We start from the raw sequence: 20,489 nt of genomic DNA, 5'->3' as shown, positions 1-20,489 counted from the left end.
AGGGAGAAAGAGGAGACAGAGATTGAGATTGAGAAAGGGAGAACAAAGAGATCGAAGGGAGAGAGAGGAGGCTGAAAGCTGGGGATGTGAATAGAGATTGAGAAGAACAGGTGGTGGGTCCAAACATGGATACAGGGAGTAGCAAGAAATAAAGTGGGATATGAAGCAAGTTGGGCGTGATAAAATAAAGAGGAGCTGGGCCTGCTTGAATAGGGAAGAGAATAGAATCAGGGGCTGGGGAGAACACAGTGAAGGGGATGCAAAGGAATAAATAGCGCTTTCTCCCATCCTGTCCCTTCCAATAACAGGACCCAGTTTTTAAGTTCTGAAATGGTTGACAGCGGATTATATACACAGACACCTTTTCTGCTACCTGCCCTAACCCTCCCAGGCACTCTCAACATGCCCCGCAAAACAAGTATTGTTTATAAAAACAAATACTTTAAAAGTTTGATCACCTGACGTTTGCAGATCCCAAAGAATGTCAGATGCATTTTCCTCTTCCTTTTAGGGTCCCTGAAGAAAGCAGTGTCTGAAGATAGGCAGGTAAAATCTTTCTTTCCCCATGCGTTTGCTTTTCCCACATCCCCCACACTGTAGTACTGTGCCATGATTCTTTAAGGAGGGAAATCTAAAGCTTAGTTCCAGCCTTCAATAGTATATGAATAATTTCAATGAGTAGGATTTATTGTACTCTCCCTCCCTTGGCTAACTAACTGCTCTAAAGTTCTCTTTACCTTTCTTGGCACATAGACTAACTTCCCTCTTTTAGACTTTGTTACAGATGGTAAGACCAAAAGCAGTCCTGTGAGCTCCCCATCTAACATCAATGAATACATAATGGAGAAAAATAGCTGAATATTTTTAAGCTGCCTTTTCTATATGGTTTGTTTGTGGCTCAAGCCCTTTCCAAACAGACCAAAGAGCAGTATTTTTATTAAACCTGTTAGAACCTCTCTCCAGCCACTAAAAAACAAAAACAAAAAGTCAATCATCAATATCAAAAGACTCTCTCATAAAAAAGTTCCTAGGCTTTCATATGAAAACATACAGCTAAAATTCAAGAAAAATTCCATGACTCAAGGCCCTGCCTCGTTAGTTTGGGTTATTTTTAATGTACTCTCCCACTAACTGACTAATTCCCATGTATTGGAGGGGCGGGGGGACATGTAAGTTTGGAGCATGCTTACTATAGCTAGAGGGTTCTTTTTTTTTCTTTTTGGTGAACAGTAAATTGGGACGGGAAAGGATTCCCTTTTAAAAAATGAGAAATATGGGTAAAATTGTTGGCTTATAAAAATGCAAATGTTCACCAGCAGCCTGAGTTCATTCAGTTTAAATGTGTAAGGGCACAGAGAGTTTATGCAATAGGGACAATTGGTTGAGTTTTAGAAGTGGTAGAACTTTATTTATGCAACTAATTTAGTAGAAACGAGATTTAATTCTTGAAATTATAACCTGGATTTCTTTTGTTAATTTATCTCATTTATGCCGGTATATTTCCAATTAGCATGTGGCCCGAAGCCTGAACTGTGAGGACAAAATAAGGTTGTGATCCTGCAATGAACTCCATAAAAGTTGTACTTGGGGAGGATTTATCCATCAATCAGTATTCTAACCAGCCATAAAAGGTGCTCCTACTATGAAAATTGACTGTAAACGTGGAATTGTGGGATTCTATGGAATTGTGGGATTCTATATTTGTTTCTCCAGATAAAATGTACTTGGTTCACACACAAAAAGATGTTTTTTCTATCTGCCAATCTTGCAAACTGAGCCTGGGATCTGAAAGAGAAGCTGGATTCTTTCTGGCTGCCATAGAATCACAAATAATAAAGATCACATGGACCAAGTTCTTCACTCACGTATCCCTGTGCTACCCCATTGTATTCAGTGGAGTGGCACAGGTATAAATACAGAAAGAATTAGGCCCTGGAAATGGAATTTAGCAGTTAATACTTCTGTGAATGATGCACGAAAAGGAATAAAATCCAGCTCCCTCTTCCATAATTGTTCTAAGTCTGCAGCACTGATCCACATGACAAGTAGTAAAAACTTATTTTTATCACTAAAATAGGTAATATGGCTGAATATATGCAAGGAGCAGATCTCATGAGTGAGGAGTGAGATGGTGCCATTTTACTGGAGGCACTTCAGAGCAGAAGTACATTTTCATGAAGTTTACAAATGAAGATACATATTTATTACACAGTTAGAGAGGAGGGGGCTCTGTAAAAATGTACTCGCCTTTGCTGGACAATACTGAAAGTATATAGTCAGACAGAGCAAAATCATGTCAATATTCAGTGGGAGGGAGATGATTAGCCAGAGACTGAATGATGATAATCAGCAGCGCTGATAAGGAAAGAACTGAACCTGAGGATAATGGGCCATTTTAGTGGCTTAATAATAAATAGGTGCATCTACTTTTAATTTTTAACTACCCTGTATAGTCATTAGTTATTATTGCCATATTCTAGGTCCTACTGTGGGCTGATTCTGCATTTGTACTTTAATAAATGCCGGCTGAAAAAGAAAACAGTACAAAAGAATCTATAACTTTCAACGTTTTACAAATATTATAAATTTTCCTTTATTTTTGCAAGTGCATGCTCTGTGGCAAACATGATTCCTGGAGGCTGCTCATCGTTCCAAGACTGTACTATACAGTGACCTTTCTTGAGGTTTACGCAATCTAGTGCTGATTCCATCAAATGCTTCATGACATGGCAGCCTGTCGCTGACAGTGGAAGAAAAAGAAAGAATCCAATCCAGATGTTCATCAAGTAAATGCAAGACTTCAATGTCATGAACCAAAATAGAAAGAAAGCAAGAAAGAAAGCAAGAAAAAGTTTACAGTGGAATAGTTAGACATAAAGAGAAGAGATAATCATTAAATGCCTTGATATACCCAACTAGTTCTTAATATTTAAGGAGACATTTGAACTGCTAAAGGAAGTGTAGCCACTTGTAGCTGGAAAGGCTGCCAGAATTAAATTAGTAAGAAACTGTTTATTCAGCCTATTCAGACAAAAAATGAATTGTTTGATGAATGAGAATTTTTTAATGAATTAGCATGTCATGCCAGTAGTTTTTCAGTATAAAGACTGAACATTTATATTTTTCTTTTGTTTTGACATGGCTGCCCTACAATAATTGAAGTATCTGAGCTACTGCAACAACACATTTGATTATGTGTTTGGAGGGACATAGTTGCAACTGTGGGTGGACAAACAGTATATGAAAAAACCTGTTTATTTACTATGTATTTCTGTAGTAGCTTTGATAATATTGTCTTTATTTTCAGCAACAGAAGCCCAATGTTTCAGTTAATGATAGATACTATGGTAATGAAAATCATATAAGTTCCTCAAAAAATAGGGTTAGTCTCCTTGGCAAAAGTCTTTACATTGGGTTTTGACAGACATTTTAATAAAGACGATAAGCAGCACTTAGCAATTAGGACCTGCTCTTGCAACCCTTACTCACGCAAGTAGTACCATTAACCTCAACTACTTTACTCATGTGAGTAAGCATAAATAAGGACTGTAGGATCAGGCTCTTAGTGAGATAACTAATCTTTCACTTCTGGAAAGTTGTGTCATGGGTAGAGTTCACTCAGTGTGCAGCGGCAGTCAAAAAAACTAACAGAATGTTAGGAACCATTAGGAAAGGGATAGATAATAAGACATAAAATATCATAATACCTATAAATCCACGGTACGCCTACATGTTGAATATTGGGTGCAGATCTGGTCACCCCATCTCAAAAAAGATGTATTAGAATTGAAAAGGTAGGAAAAGGGCAACAAATATGATTAGGTGTATGGAACAGCTTCCATATAAGGAGAGATTAAAAAAATGGTGACTTTTCAGTTTGGAAAAGAGACGACTAAGAGGGGATATGATAGAGGTCTATAAAATCTTGACTTGTGTGAAGAAAGTGAATAAAGAAGTGCTGTTTATTCCTTCATGTAACTCAAGAACCAGGGCTCACCCAATTAAATTAATAGGCTTAAAACAAACAAAAGGAAGTAATTCTTCACACAACACACAGTCAACCGGTCGAACTCGTTGCCAGGGGATGTTGTGGAGGCCAAAACTATAACAGGGTTTAAAAAAACAACTAGATAAGTTCATGGAGGATAGGTCCATCAATGGCTATTAGCCAGGATGGTCAGTGATGCAACACCATGCTCTGAGTGTCCCTGGCCTCTGTTTGCCAGAAGCTGGGAGTGGATGACAGGAAGGATCACTTGAAGATTGCCTGTTCTTTTCAATCCCTCTGAAGCACCCGGCATTGGTTGCTGTCAGAAGACAGGATACTGGGCTAGATGGATCATTGGTCTGACCCATAGGCAGTGGGTATAATGGGCCAGGGGAGGTTAAGCCTCCCCGGTGCAGCTGCCCGTGCCACCAGATGACTGGGCTGTGGTGGCCCCACCTTTTCCCCTTCGTGCTGGGAGTGGGCTTCCACCAGAAGTTATTGCTTATTTATTATGCGCCATGCAGGTTCCCAGGCAGCTGAGGAGACGGTATCTGCTACTCAGCTTTCCAGGTCCCTTGGACTCCCCAGGGAGATTACTGATGAACCCGGGAAGCTGAGTAGCCGATACTGCCTCCTCAGCCACCCGGGAACCTGCATGGTGCACATAAAAGCTCAGCATTCTCTGCCTGCCACTGCCTGAGTGGTCCTCTCCAGCACTCCACTCCCCTCTCCAGAAGTCCCTGCTGCTACTCGCCGGTTCCTACTCTCCTCCCCGCTCAGCACCCCTACCGCTGCTTGCCGCATCCCTCCCAAACAGGGACACACACGCACCCAGATACCATGGGGTCTCACTTTGCCCCCTCTTCTCCTTCAGGCTCCACCCCATCTGCCAGGCTCCTCCCTTCCCAGGCTCCACCCCCATCTGCCAGACTCCTCCCACCCTTCCCAAACAGGGAGGGGGGAGGAGAGGAGGGATGCACACAGCGACCAGCAGCGGGAGGGTGGGGGCCAAGCGGGGAGGTGGGGAGAAGGAGAGGAAAGATGCACATGGAGATTGGGGAGGGAGCCGAGTGGGGGAAGGGGCAGGGTCTGGGGCAGAGCAGGGGCAGGGCCTGGGGCAGAGCGGGGGTGAAGTGTGGGCAGGGCCACGGGCAGAAGAGGCAGGATGGGGAGCTAGGCTCCCCGACGGGAAGCTTCACCCACTGCCCATGGTCTGACCCAGTATGGCCGTTCTTATGTACAAGTGCAAATGGGGCCCCCTCTGAACCCTTATTTGTGTACAGCATAAAATAACCACACAATTTAGTACAATTGGCAGTCTCTGCTCAAGAGAGATCCCAGACTGGAATAGTAGCGGGTTTGCAGGTCAGGATTGAGGAGCATTGGCAGAGTTGTGTATGAAAGGCTGCACAGGGTCAAGCCAGTGCTATTAACCCTTCATTTTCACTAGGGCTAAATTCACTGTCAATGTTTGCTTTAAAAATGTAGATTATGCATAGATTTGCCAGAGCAAAATTAAGAAACCTTTTCAATATCTTGGCTGTTATTTTAAGTGTCTGAATAAGCAAATCCATTTCCTATCCAGAAGTAAGGGGAACAGGCTTGAGTTATTACAGTATTGTAAGCTTCACCCTTTGGTCTTTTCCCTCTAGTACATTTTGAAGATACAGGAAGGAGGGAGCAAGAGAGCACATTTAGGAGACTGGTATCCAAAATCTGAATTACAATACAGAATTCACGCCACCAAATCATTTTATATTAGTGGGATATCAACTTCTTGCTCTAAAATAGTCATAATAAATATTCTATAGAAAAACAACTATTGGCTATACCACTTACCTGTGCCGATTGCTAAGGATTCTGATGTTATCTTGCAATTCATAACAGTCCTGACTTTCTCAGGGGAATCAGCAGCATCAGCAGGAAGTATGTAGGGCAGCCTTTCTTCGTCTGATGCCAAGCAGTAGCAAGACCTTCGGTAGCTGTGGAGTAATCAGGAGGGCATTCAAAGCATGACTTCCAGTACTTGATAGCCCAATATAACAGAATAAAATGGAGTGAAGTGGGAAGGAATAGAGTGAACTGGGAACCAAGGGCCACACGTCAGCCGTAATAAAAAAAATTGTGGAAAAGAATATCTACCTCCACACCTAGATTTGTCTCTGTTAATACCTGGGTTAATGTTTGTAAGCAATAAGAATAATACCAAACATGGGCCTTTCATCTGAGGGTCTTGAGTAACACACATTTAGTGTATTTATTTATACTACTTTTCATGCCTACTAGCACTGCAGAGGGTAAGGATCATTATCCCCATTTTACAGATGGTGAAATGGAGACGTGGAAGGGTTAGGTGACTTGACCAAAGTCCAACAGCCTGTCATTGGCAATGATGTTAAGAGAAACCAAGTTACTTGAATCCCATCCCTGTCCCCCAACCAAAGGGCCCTCAAGGTGAACAGCATTGTTTAAGTGCTAAATAGAATGGGAATAAATAAAAATAACACTTTCTTACAAGTACATATGGAAATATGACCTTTGGTGCAGGTTTACATGAATAGTAACACATGTGCTACATATATCTCATTGCGGATCAGACTCTGATACTCTGAATACTACCTTATTCCAGGAGAGGGCTCATTGAAATCAGGGGAACTAGCTGTGGAGGAAGGTGCTGGCCAATGTGAGTAAGGGTATCAGAACCTGGACTTGTGTGCTTAGATTGATACTTTTCCATCTAGACATCACCTCTTTTTCAGTTTTCTTAATGCACTCCCCTCCAGTTTCTTACCGTGGCAGCAGCAGAGCTCATGGGCCTTGCAGGGAATAAGCCCCTTTCCTGAAAAATCTGATGGGTTCAGTCTGCCTCCTTTGTCAGTAGCTGATACTGAGCCTGGCTCCTTCTCTTGTTGCCACTTGTATTTATGGTAACAGATAGACATCAACCTAACTTTATATAAATATATATTACGATATTCCAACCTCCGAACTTATGACCGTGCTACTAGAGTTCTGTGGACCATCCCTGTAAGCTACCGTTGTGTTTTATAAAGAGAGAAGAGAGACCGAGGGCCATATTTACAGACAAGTAGAAAGTGGACTTTGCAGTAGAAAGTTTAAGGCTCAAAAGCCATCATTAGCCACCTCCCCTGAGCACAGAGAAGGACAAAGGAGGGGAAACCAGAGGGAGTTTTAAGGACACGGGTAAAGCACAAAGCAAAAGAAGAAAGCAGAGGGAGCAGAGAAGAAATAAGGGTAAAACTTTGGATCCCTTTCTCCTTAATTATTTAATCCCTCCTCCCCAGGTGAGCATGTACAGTACAATCCCATGAAACCAAATTCCAGCTAATCAAAACTTCCAGTTAACTGAAGCTAGGCTATGTCCTCCAGGCTTGGACAGTATCTTCACTGTACTTCAAGTTCCCCATGCTCGGAGTGCAGGGGGAAAAAGGCTACTGGTCTAGACCTTACGCTTTTTAAAATTTTCATTTCTGTGCTCCAGCTAATAACTGAACAGCCCAGGTGAAAGACTCTGCCATTTAAAACACATCTATAAACTTTCCACTAACTGACCCGGCCGTATGTGACCTGAATGGCTATAGTTTCCAATAGATGTTCCTGTGTTGCATATATAGCGCTGACCAGTAGCCTGCCTATCCTGGGGGAGCTGGGTGCGGGTGAAGCTAAATGCTCCTGTTCAGCAGGTCCAACTAAGGTTGCCAATTTTGGTTGGACGTATTCCTGGAGTTTTCATCACATGACATAATCTTTAATTCCTGGAGACTCCAGGACAATCCTGAAGGGTTGGCAACCCTAGGTCCAGCCCTCTCTCCTTGTATGCCATTGCTATAGCAGCTGCTGCTGAGCCCTTGGCTGGGTGGCAGAATGGGAAACAGAGTCTCAAGGTACTTCCCTCCACCAGAACCTCTAGGCAGCCAATTGGCTAAAGAGCTGAAGTGGGAGAGAGCAAAACTCCCCAACTTAACGCGGACTCAGCTGGCCTACTTGTAAAGCAGGACTATTTTGCTTGGGACAGAATGAAAGCGCAGGGACAGCTCTAAAAGTGTGAATTTGTGCACTGAATTTAAACCCCTGCTAATGATCTTTAGTATATAGGTTTAATATTATGTCTGGAGAAGAATTCTTATTCTGTATTCACAAGTGTTTGGGCAATGTTTCAGCTCTCACATCGTTGTGATTACACTGAAGTGAATAGACTTACACTAGTGAAAAACCCTGTGTACAAGGGAGGAGAATCGAGCCTTTAGGCCATGGGTGGCCAAACTTACTCACCCTCTGAGCCACATACAACAATCTTCAGAAGTTTGAGAGCCAGGTGCACCTGCTGGGGCTCAGGATTTCTGCCCTGCAGTAGGGTGGTGCGGCTAGGGACTTCTGCCCTGCAGGGATGGGGGTCTTGAGGTTTCAGCCCCGTGGGAGGTGTCTGCCGGGGCTCGGGGCTTCAGCCCTGCTCCTGCTGAAGGAGAAGCCCGAGCTCCCCACCTTCCAGTCTTGTAGGTGGAGAATGGGGGAAGGGGTGTGGGGGGGCTCCATGAGCCTCACTGAATCTGTAAAAGAGCTGCATGCGGCTTGCGAGCCATGATTTGGCCACCCCTGCTTTAGGACCTAGTTCTGCCCTAGGTTACAGGGGTGCAGCTGCCACTGAAGTCACTGGGAGCTGCATTCCCATAACTGAGGGCATGGGGTGTATAGATCACAAAATGGCATAGATAGAGAGACCCATATATGGGTAGAGGTTAGGGATAAATTGAGAGGGGATCCAAATTCTGCTCTCATTTCCACCACGTATATTGATGTCAGTAGGATTGCTCCAGATTTACACCAGCGTAACCAAGAAAAGAGTCTGGCCCTATATTTGGCAGGAGCACAAATTTAGAAACACCACCCACAGCCAGATCTGCAAATAAAGATCTGCAAGATTCAATACAGAGTCAAAGGGCAGATATATAGTCCATGTTTTGCTTTCCTGGTAGCCTGGAGAGAACCACCCAGATTTTCAACTTATGTACTTTACTTTCAAAAGGGCAAAATTTGGCTTTTGTAAATAATTTCACATACTTTACTGGGATAAAAATAATCAGTGTGACATTTTATTCATCCCCTTTTTTCCTGCGTGCAAGTAGCCAATTCTCCATTGCTTACAACCGTGCATTTTTCAGTTTGATTTTCTAAAGAGACAAACACAATGATGGGATTTCTAATTGGTTAGAGCTCAAAATGTTTGCACAGAAAGCAATATTTCATCTTCTAGCCAATATGCTATATGCACAAGCCAACAAGAGCCCCTTGTAGTATATATTGTCCACCAACCAGCATGTACTGTATATTAATTTTTGAGAACTATGTACTCTGATTTTCTATAAAAGGAGTATTTGTTGTAGCAACATATGGTACCATCTGAACTGATATAGGTGTGAAGTCCAGTAGATACATATATGTCAATGAAAAACTGACTACAAATGGTATGTTGAGTTCTATATTAACTTGTCATCAATAACAACCTGGGAATGGGTTCCCAGTTCAGCACCGAGATGCCCTGGCTGCAAAGCCCTCTTTATGAATTAAACAGCGTACACCAGTGCTCTTCACTATTTTTGAAGTGGGGGCCACTTTGGCAAAAATGTGAGAGCCACATGGGGTGGGGCCAAGGGGTTCGGAGTGTGAGAGGTGGCCCAGGGTAGGGCAGAGGGTGGGGTCGGGGTTCTGGCTTGGGATGAGGGCTCTAGGGTGGAGCTGGGGATGAAGGGTTTGGGGTGTGGAGGCAGCTCAGGGCTGGGGCAGAGGGTTGGGATTCAGGGGTGAGGGCTACTGGGTGGGGCCAGGATGAGGGGCTCGGGGTGCAGGAGGGGGCTCAGGGCTGGGATAGAGGATTGGGACGCAGGGGGTGGGTGAGGGCTCTGGAGTGGGGCCGGGGATGAGGAGTTTGGGGCAGCAGCTAGCTTGGGGAAGGGGCCCTCTCTCCCATTCCGGTAGGCAGCACAGGAGCTCTGGGGGAAGGGGCCCTCTCTCCCCCCGCCAACAGCACGGAAGCTCCGGGGGAAGGGACCCTCTCTCCCCACTGCCGGCAGCAGGGTACTCCAGAGCTGGAGGAGAGGCCCACAGCAGCCCTGCAAGCCCCAACTTGCTCCTCTCCCCAGTTCCCGCCCACCCCCTACCTCTCTCCTCTCCAGGTATCTGCTGTGTGGCCCTTTAAAGCTGCTGCACAGCTATTTATAGCCTGCTGTGCGGCCACACAGCTTAGAGGGAACTTAGGGAGACGTACTTAGGGTCAATGGGAGCCACCACTGGCTTGTGGGCCGTGCAATGAAGAACACTGAATTAGACCGTACTTTGTAAACGCTGGCTTTTTTCATTAATTTGTCCCCTATTCCCACAGTCCTGTCCCTGCCTCTGGATGCTGATCTCCGTGATGAGATCCCAGAACCTACCCACTCAACCTCAGGAACCAACATGGATACTGATTAGCAAGTGCTTATGATAAAAGTAAATTGGTTTGTCTGATTACACAATTACCAGCAGGTATGATAAGCCTAACCTGCAATCCTTACTTGCATGGGTCAGGTTTGTAGGATCAGGCTTCTATGTAGGACCGCTGGGGAGAGCAACAAGTTCTTTTTAAATTCAGCTAGGTTTCAGTACAGAAAGCTTTGCCCTTAAAGAAGACTCTTACTCATTTTCATTCGTATGTGAAAGACATTACATGAGTGAGCACTGGCCAGCTGGTGAATGGGATTAGAAAGATCTTCCTCTGTCAGTTGATGGTGTTGGGTCCCTTTGTGAAACTTTTTTCCACTTAAGAGACAGCTGTTTTCTTCTTGCCCAAATGCTTGCTAGAATTCTTCGTGTAACCTTTGGTTTCATAAAACTCCAACTTTTGGGTTTGATCCTGTGAAACTCTGAGTGCTCTCAGCTCCCACTGATTGGAGTGGAGAATCAGACTCCCTTTTTTGCACCCATTCCTGGTAGGAAACCCATAAAAGTTAGTGGAAAACATTAACTGTTGCATGCCTTGCTTTTTATATTATGGAACTTTTCTTGCTGGAAAAGTATTTTTCTTTTTCATTGTGCTCAATAAAATAAAGAAATTGATTTGCAGGCACCAAGGTCCACAACACACACGTTTTCTTTCAGGTTGGGGGTCGGAGGGAAGAGCTCCAGAATCCTTGCTACTGATTTCACTAGATTCCATCAGTATTACACTGATTTTCCCCCCTGTATTTTCCATCAAACCTAATATTTTATGCTGGTTACAGTTACAAAACAATTTCAGTTGAAAGACGACAGGTTAATTTTGAATATTTTTCTAATGGTGAAAGAATACTGAATTCATGTGCCAAGGGCACACCAAATGTCAGCAATATGCAATTATTATTACTAATAATAATTGTGTAACAGGTATTACAGAAGTGCCCAGAGGCCCCAGTCAATATCAGGGCCCCATTTTAAGCTGGATGTTGCATAAATCCATGTGAACATGGGCTCCCTGACCTTAAAGAGTTTACCAGCTAAGAAATAATACTTCAGTGTACAGGACAATGGACCACAGAGAGATTTCCCTAAAGTCTTTCAGAAAATCAGTGTCAGAGTAGGAATAGAACCCAAGAGTCCTGATTCCCCGTATTCTACTTTAATCACTAGACCATACTCCCTCTGATGCAAAATTCTAGCCATTCAAACTAAAACAGTAAAAAAACCAAACCCTAACCTTTTAATTTAAGGCACAACTCAATTGTTAGTTCTGAGTGTAGGTATTCTAATTAAAACACATCTTTACACTGATGTTGAAACACAATTCCATCTTTTATTTATTATTGTTATTGTTTTTACCATAGTATCATCTAGAGACACGCCCCCAACAAGATTGTGACCCCGTTATGCTAGGCACCATACAAACATATAGTAAGACACAGTTTCTGTCCCCAAGAGTTTATTCCCATCATTTACTTAGTATCCAAACTTTCCCAGCTTTTATGAGAATGTTGAAATTAACAAACAAAAGAATATAGAAACCTGTTGGAAGGTGGTGACACCTAATGTGCAAAGGGAGCAGACCTACAAGTGTAGATTGGTGACTATGGAGCTGAATTAAACATATTTCACCAATATTAATGCCCGAAATCCCCATAAATTGTGCTCCATCCAAGAACCTGATGTACTGGGGATCAGAAAGAAAAGTAAAGACTAAGATGATGAGACAAAACAAGCCTGATAGGCTTTTTTCATGCTACGTACTGCCCCTTTCAATGTTGGATACTTATGTGGTGCCATCTTTTTCCTCTCAAGGGAGAAGGTCCCTCTATTGAGCGTGATGAGGAAAGACCTTGTAAGTTTTTTTCCAAAGCTGGTAAATTTGAAAGTAAATACAATGCCACCTTTCATGTCTGATAGAAAGAGCAAACACAGGAACTTGGCTGCTCACCTAGCCAGTTTAGATTCTTGGGTCAGTCATGCAGTAAAAAGGGCGGAGAACGATGACCATAAAAAGATGTGGAAAGTAACACATTCTTAAAATGACTTCAAAAATCCAAAATTGAAACCAAAATTTTTGTAACCTACAAAAGGTGATTCGGGCTGTTAGGAAACAAAAGTAATGCTTCAAATAGTCAGGGCATGAGGGGTGAGACCCCCTTTGTGTATGTAGACAGGCTAGTTTCTGAAGTTTTAGATTTGGATCTGAAAGAAGATCCAGTCTAGAATGAAAAAAATCTTACAGCATTCCATTACATAAAACAGGGTAAATCACAAAGGAGGAGTGGCAATGATACGCATGTTCTCAGTTGTCCTACATCATGCCAGGAGTCCCCTAAGTAGCAAGAAAAAAACAGACAATACAATCAGATGACTCTTACCTGGCTCTATATATCATCCCTTTTTGTTTTTAACTCTCCAAGGCAAATGTACAAGTGTTAGGCCCTGATCCAGGACAGCACTTAGTAGCCAGATTCTCATACTAGATTTAACAAGTACCTTACTCCATGAATAGTGCCACTGAAGCCAGTGGTGCTATTTATGGAAGAAAATGCTACTTGCTGGAAAGGCATCAGAATTTAGTCCATTAGCATTTGTGTAACTTTAAACACTGATTTCAGTGGAACTACTCTGGTGCTTAAAACTACACACATACATGAGTGCTTTGGTTACCTAGGACATGCATATAGGAACAAATCCCCTCACATCTCAACCCCATGGGCACTGCCTACAGTGCAAGAGCTGGGGTTCTTCAATAAGGGGAGTTGCAGAATGTGGGAATTCTCTGTAAGGGTGCACGCCCCTAGAGTTCCATGGAGCTCGGATCTGTGGGGGCTTTCTGCATAGCATGGTTCTGCAGAGATTTGGGATCGGCCCAAAGGTGGGTAATTCATAACTACATTGGCCCCTCTACCTATTTCTGTGGAGGGGAAGCACAGGTATCACAGAAATGACTCCAGCTCTGAGCTTAGAATAACAATCACAGAGCTGCTTCCCTTTGCCCCTCCCCAGTCCCTAAGGAGATTCCCAATGCACTGTCTAAGCAGCCAGGCTGAGTACTGGAGAGAGGATTTGGGGATTAAATAATCTTGACAAATGAATAATGGCCTGATTGAAAGCCCATTGAACTCAACGGAGAGACTTCCACTGATTACAAAGAGCTTTGGATCAGGCCCTAAATGCCTTAAATCATCTCTTTACAAAATTCAATTGATTTTAAGGCCTACACAAAATACACAAAAGTTAAGTAATTATCTGATACAGCAAGTAACACAGGCTGCTAAATGAAGTAGAAAATTCCATCCTAAACAACATGCTGTGCAGCAAATTTAATGCTCATCATTTTAAATAATAGAAATCTATTTAAAAATTCACTCAGGTAGCTGGACACATTCCATACTTATGGGGACAGAGTTTCCGACAAGTTATGTTTATAGTTGCACAAACAATTTCTGTGACTCTGGTTGCATATTATTAATTAATGGAAGTAGTCTAGAATACTTACATTGTGACTCACAGTGGTGGATGTTTTACAGACTGTATACAGAGACTTTTCCAAAGAGTTTGCATCATAATTTTAGGCACGATGTAAACAGTGAGAGCCACCAAATAAGGGGCATTGAGGAAAGGCAAGGGCTAAGTAATAAGCTTACACAAGTGTAGGCACAGAGCCATCTTGATGGTTTCATTCAGGTTTTATGGGTGGGGTTTTATTGGAAATAACTCATTTCTAGTAGGAAACAGAAGAAATGGGAGGAACTGAGTGAGTGAACTGGAGTGACATGGCAATTACCTATGTATCTATCTTTCTTTCTTAGGTAACTAAATGGTCCCTATTATTGTAGTTTCTGAGCGCATCTCAGTCTTCAATGTATTTATACTCACCACACCCCTATGGGGTAGGGAAGTGCTATTATCCCCATTTTACTGATTGAGAACTGAAGCACAGAAAGACTAAGTAACTTGTCCAAGGTCACATAGGATGTCTGTGGTGAAGCAGGAACTGGTATGCAAGTTTCCCAATCCTAGGTTAGTGCCCTTACCACAGGAACTAAACAGGTATTGGGAGGGCATTGCATGCATAGGGGGCAGTGGGCATCATGGAAATGGGAGTGGGAAAAGGAAATGAAAGGGGCATCAAGGCTGGTGGCATGGCGTGAATGAGCATACAAATTACTTTTACAGGCACGAAGAGCCAACTTGTGCCTGCTGTCATAGTAGCTGTGTGCTTAATCTGCTGCATCATGGTGCTCACATCTGGGAAGGTGCTGCATATGCTTCCAAATCATAATTTGATGGCGATGTCATGTCCACGTATGGGGCCAGATCCTCAGTAGATGTAAATCAGCATAGCTACATCGACTATGACAATTTATACCAGCCAAAGAACTGATCCTTAGTGTCAGAATATTGATGTAAGAGCAAATGTTATCCTTAAATTTCTACATGCCAACATTGAAAATTCTTAATAGGGCTAATTTATGAGGCAATGGGAGAAACTCAGTCGTTACACAGAGAGCCAGCACCAGTTACAGGCAATACTTACATTCCATTTAACCCTTATTTTGAGGGTTTAAGTGAGATATAAATGGCACATAGGCCTTATGCTGTTTTTCTGCACAGGGCTGAATTTTACCCATGCACTCGGCCTCTACTGAAATGTCTTGAGCTCAGTCAACGTTCTGGAAAAACAGTACAAATATGGCAAGCTTTTTAAAATAAAATGATAGGTGCTGTCTTCCCTAAGTAGGTTTGCAGTGTACACTACATTCCTATGGTCACTGAACACAAGGGAGAGAAAAAGAAATTTTCACTGGATCCTAATTTCATCTCATTTTAAAGAGCGAATGAGTGTAGGGCAAGCTCATCTCAAGGCCTACAGAATTTTTACTCAGGGGTGTGACTGTGGAGATATGTCTGAGGGATTAGTTGCCACCCCCCAGTTGCCAGCCAGATGAAATATCACATACAATTCAATAGTTCTCCAGGGACAGCAGTGAGTCAGAATGTACAGCAACTGTTTGAAGGGTGGGATTAAAGCACATCATAAAATCTTGACGCTAAGAGACTGAAAGGAATATTTGCATGAGATACCAGTAAATTAGAGAGCTGTGTGTGCCTGGATAGATATTAAATAAGAGATAAATCTCAAATCATTCATAAAATGCAGTAAATTGCATATTTAGTGATTAAACTTAAAAAAAAGAAGAAGAAGAAGAAAAGAAATCTTGCAGTACTTGGGAGGAATGAGGGCAGTGAGTCAATTAATATCCCAGGCGAATTCTTTGCCCCTTTCCTGTAATGCTAAATTCTATAATGCCACTAGTTATTTTGTCTCATGGATTAATCATTTATGTGGATTAGGTACTGACTGGAGAGTGATGACTAACGTCTTTGAATTGATAATTGTCCAACCCAATATGAAGGAGAATGGTCAGATGTAGGGAAGGTTAGTAATGTTTAGCCCACTCACCCAAACAAAAGACATCTGCCATTGGCACTGTAGCCTGGAGGAGTACAGCATATTAAGGTATTTATGAAAATTAAAGCATATGAATATTTTGTTATTAAGGAGCTAGCTGAAGTAAGTTATAAAACGGACTGAGGTGTGAAGTGCAATTCCTGTGACCAGTCAGGGATCAATTCTGTGAGGTGCTGAGTACCCCACAGAAGACTTTCAGCCCTTTACTAAGTCAGGCCCTAAATTAGGTTGCATATCAGGTTACAGGAAACAGGAAAGATACAGTCATTGTTGACAATTCAATTTAAAAAATACATCGTTCTAAAACGCTAGGGCCACTCCTTCACCTGGGCAAAACTCGAATACTGAAATTAATGGAGCTAGCTGAGGAACTGGCCCTTGATTTTTAATTGAGCATGTAGTTAAAATTCAAATAAATTAACTATATTTGTACAGTCAAACTGAAATTCTTCCTCGTTGCCCTTCTGTAGGGTCATCTCAAGCCATTTACAAACATTAATTAATTAAGCTTCCCAGGAATCCTCTAGGGTGGGTATATATTATCCCCGTTTTACAGCTAAAGGAAACTGAGGCACAGAACTGTTGGGATTTGCACAGCTAGGACTAAACCCCAGAAGCCAGGCTTCCAGTTCTCTGCCCCAATCACTAGACACATTGCTTGCATTGTGAGGGACTAGACTGAAAAGAAATATGGTGACTAACTAATAGTTTGGTAGGACTGTGTATGGGTGACTCTGCAGAGGAAGGAGCCAAGAGAAACTGCTTGATGTTGCTGAATAACCAAGACATTCCTCTAGCAGCAACATATTATGCAGTGGTTGCTGCTTTTCAAAATTGTTACATATTTTTCAATTCAGAGTTATTGTTGCTAGTGTGTCCTGGTACTTCCCCTTTTCCTTCATCCTCTTTTCAATTCATTTACTTTACTAAAAATTACTAGCCACGGGTTCTATTCTACAATGAAATGAGGTTGGTGAGCTATGTAAGCTTTTATGTAAGCTAGATGACAAAAGATGCATCAGAAAACTATACAACAGGTAAGCTCTCTGTAGTATGTATGTCTGCTCAGAATAGGATCCCCATCTTGCAAACCCTAATTCATACAAATAATCACTATTCATGCACCATTCCATTGAAGACAACTGGGACACTTCCTATGAGATAGGTTACAGGCCAGGAACAGACCTTAGAGCTCAGTATTGCTCTCTGACTAATCAATTTACTAATCACACACATTTAATATCATAAATAAAAGCAGGTACTAATTTATATTCTAAATCTTTAGCAAGCAAGTTGATTTCTTTGCTCATCTCTTCGGAGGGATTAAGGAATCCTACCTTATTATAGCCACTTGCACAGCAGGGGCTCTAAGAAGGGAGAAACATTTGCTTTCTCTGATCAAAATCAGATTCTTAATGGTGATATTTTCCATAACATTTAACAAAACCACATTGCTAAGGAAAGGGGACATAGTGGTTTCTCCATTGCTTAGTCTTGCTTTAAGAACAGTTCCTTTTTGACCAAACAGTTAACCATTTCTGTAGGAGCTCATCCAGTGCTGTACTGTACATGTTGGTTTACAGCAAACTCATTTTGTTGTGAAGCATTGCACTTTAGGAAAATATAACCCACCAATCTGGTGGTAAACAAGCTTTGGCTTTAAGACAAAGCATGTTTTAATCTCCACGATCAGGCTACAGATCTGACCATGTTTTTTTAAAAAACCTCTTATGAAGAAATCCTATTCATGATTATTGTCTGTATTAGAATAAAAATGTCTAATTACCTTCTTATTAAATCTGTAGTTATCAATTGTGGCTTTCTCTGGGAAATTATAATTTGCAAAAATGTTCTACATTCCAAGCTTTAACAGTTGGAGGTGGATGTCCTTAAGGATGGGGGGGGGGGGGAGTTCTTTTTTAAATGGCACATTTACTAATTATAAAATGCTCTTATCTCTCTGCAGCCAAAGCCAAAATGAACATGTGCCTTGCACTAAGAAATCCCAGGATTGTCACAACTTGTGCCAGCTGTTGAGGTTATGACACCTGTGCCAGCATCGCCAGCTCTGCCCACTGTCATCTGTTCCAACTGTTCCATCTGCACTGTTTGTACCAATTCTCCCATTTCTGCATCTGTACCTTCTGCAGAAACGGTTCCAACAATGCCAGCTGTGTCATTGGTGCCAAATATGCCAGATGTTCTATTTGTCCACCCTGGGCCAAATCAATGTAGTTTTGTGCTCATTAGTTTTAGCTGGTAGATTCTATTTCACAATTTTTTGAGACAGAATCAATACTAAATCACCACTACAACCGCTTTACATCTATCCACACATCTATCTGTAAACACAACTTTGTCTGTCAACGTACATTCAGTCAAAATTATTTTGATCAGATTAAATCATGCATGATGATAGCAAGTTCAGTATTAATGAGAAGATATTTTTTCCTATAGATTATGTAGCTGCAGAGAAATGAACAGGAGGGAAAAAAGTCAGGCTATGCCGGCTGCAAATAGTCTTAATGGCTACAAATAAAATTGTCCAAACATTGCTATGTTGAATTGGTTAAAGAACTGTGGGCCTGATTCTGATCTCATTTTTACCAATGTAAATCAGAACTAACTGTACGGACGTCAGTGGAGTTACACTGGTGTAATATGATGTAAATCAGAGGAGAATCAGGCCTTATGTAAGTATTATGTGATTTGCTATTAATTTATCTAACGATTGGTCTACTGATTAGTAGGTTTAACTTTCTAAATTAATAGGGAAGACATATGGGATCTTGTTCTATGTGCTGCTAAAGATGTTAACTAAAAAAATCACAGCACCGAATCCTCAGGTTATTTACTCAGTTTTTATTCACTGCATGGCAAGAGAATTCTCCCATTTAGTTCAGTGGGCCACATTATGAGAGGTGCTGAGCCTCTGCAATGTTTGCTGAATTCAGTGGGAGGTTTGTGTGCACATTGGCTCACTGACTTAAATAAGAATTTTGCCTCAGTAAGAATTATACGCCAGTTTCTGCCACCCTTAGTCCTCTTGGGTAAATTCATCCCCGTGGGGAGGACCAGCACAAGGTCTATGCACTACTCAGATACCACTTAAGCCCACAAAATAGAACGTAAGTAAGATTTAAATAGTGCATAGTGCTGGCCCCTTGCGTAGGGATGATCTTCACCCATTCAGAAGGAACTTACTCAGTCATCGGTCACAGTAAAATCAATAGGAGTATTCACAGAGTGAGTGAAGGTGACAGAATCTGGCCCTTAAATCGTACCCTTTCAATCTGTGATGTCTCAACATATCATTGGCATTTAATCCTCACTTCCTGTGAGGTATCAGGTGCCTTCAACTCTAACTGACCTAAGTGCGAGTTATATGCGCTCACAGGGCCGTTATAATAATAATAATAATAATAATTAATGGAGATATCCCATCTCCTAGAACTGGAAGGGACCTTGAAAGGTCATCGAGTCCAGCCCCCTGCCTTCACTAGCAGGACCAAGTACTGATTTTGCCCCAGATCCCCAAGTGGCCCCCTCAAAGATTGAACTCACAACCCTGGGTTTAGCAGGCCAATGTTCAAACCACTGAGCTATCCCTCCCCCCGTTGCAAGGAAGTTTCGCGCCCTAAGCAAAACTTCCACCTTGCGCCTCCCCCACCAGCCCTGCGGCAGCTCCCCGCTCCCCCTCCACCCTGAGGTGCCCCCCCTCGTGGCACCTCCCCGCGGCAGCTCCCCCCCCGGGGAGCTCCCCACCCCAGCTCACCTCTGCTCCGCCTCCTCCCCAAGCACGCCGCCCCTGCTCTAATTCTCCCCCCCTCCCAGGCTTGCGGCCTCTATCATCTGTTTGGTGCCGCAAGCCTGGGAGGGGGGAGAAGTGGAGCGGCGACCGTGCGCTCGGGGAGGGGGCGTAGGAACGCTGTAAAAAAAATTGGGGGCACCGCTTTTTGGCACCCCCAAATCTTGGCGCCCTAGGCAACCGCCTAGTTTGCCTAAATGGTAGCACCGGCCCTGTGCGCTCAGCACCTCACATGAGGTATTTGGTATCTTGCAGTAGTGGGCCCATTATGTTGGAGGTGTTGTCTGTGTATTTATCTGAGCTCCCCGCTGCCATATAGGAATTACTCATGCCTACAACAGACAGCAGTGTGTCACTGTAGAGACATTGTGCTGTGCAGGGAGCCAGCAAATGGTTTGCATAAACTCAATCTGCAACTATTGGAATCAACAGAACTGACAGCTCATTATCAAAGGAAGGTACAAATTAAAAAAAACCGAGTCAGTTAATCGGGAGGAGGTGGAGGGAGCGAGGGAGACAGTTAATAGAGAGGGAAATAGAACACACAAAATGAAAAACTGTAGACCAATCATGCCTCCTAATTTGCATGACAAGGGGTCCCTCCTACATGAAAGTGGGGCTCAGCTGTTAAGTGAGATGGAATAGCAGAGAACTTTGAGATGTGAAACTTTGCAGAACTCTTCAATCTTTTTCTTTGGCTGTCATGATAAACAAATATTATT

General features: G+C 42.7%; 1 long non-coding RNA gene across 1 annotated transcript in view; it reads right to left on the bottom strand.

Moving 5' to 3' along the window:
* The window catches only part of LOC135982053 (uncharacterized), a 73,600-nt gene that overhangs the window by 7,466 nt on the left and 45,645 nt on the right, over positions 1 to 20,489 (bottom strand). The window contains exon 2 of the long non-coding RNA XR_010599259.1: positions 5,828 to 5,970. This is a non-coding gene — a long non-coding RNA (uncharacterized LOC135982053). The remainder of the gene's footprint in view (positions 1 to 5,827; positions 5,971 to 20,489) is intronic.

The sequence above is a fragment of the Chrysemys picta genome, chromosome 3 (assembly GCF_011386835.1).
Source record: "Chrysemys picta bellii isolate R12L10 chromosome 3, ASM1138683v2, whole genome shotgun sequence".
Lineage (NCBI taxonomy): Eukaryota > Metazoa > Chordata > Testudines > Emydidae > Chrysemys > Chrysemys picta.
Note: the sequence above shows the minus strand (reverse complement) of the source record. Positions and strands in the feature narration are given on the sequence as shown.